Raw genomic sequence first — 460 nt, forward strand, 5'->3', positions numbered from 1 at the left:
CGCTACACAACTCTACACAACTGTGGTTAAAAACAGTTCAACAGAAAGTCATGTAGTGGTTATGGATCATGAAACTACTGATATGTTACCCCCTAACCAATGAAGCAGTGATACTTCAGTCCTCTATCTGAGCTCCGTGAGTAAAGATGGCAGCTAGATTACTGATAAACAGTCTTCGGGTTTGTTAACAGAACTGTGCAAAGTATATGCATGATTTCATTTAGATTTGGCACTGCAGGTTTTAGTCCATATAAGTCTCTGATGATGACAGATTTATCATCTAGTGTCAAAGCGAGTAAGATACTGGAGAAAAACATTAGCTGAGCCCTTCTCTGCTGGTCTTCTTTACTGGAAATATCTGCAGACAGAAAAAAATAATCAATTATTGGTTACTGATGACAGCACTCTGTCTGTAGAAAAAAAATCTAACATCTGACCTGTTTTAATGTTAATCTGTGGG

Source organism: Carassius auratus, chromosome 19, assembly GCF_003368295.1.
Source record: "Carassius auratus strain Wakin chromosome 19, ASM336829v1, whole genome shotgun sequence".
Classification (NCBI taxonomy): domain Eukaryota; kingdom Metazoa; phylum Chordata; class Actinopteri; order Cypriniformes; family Cyprinidae; genus Carassius; species Carassius auratus.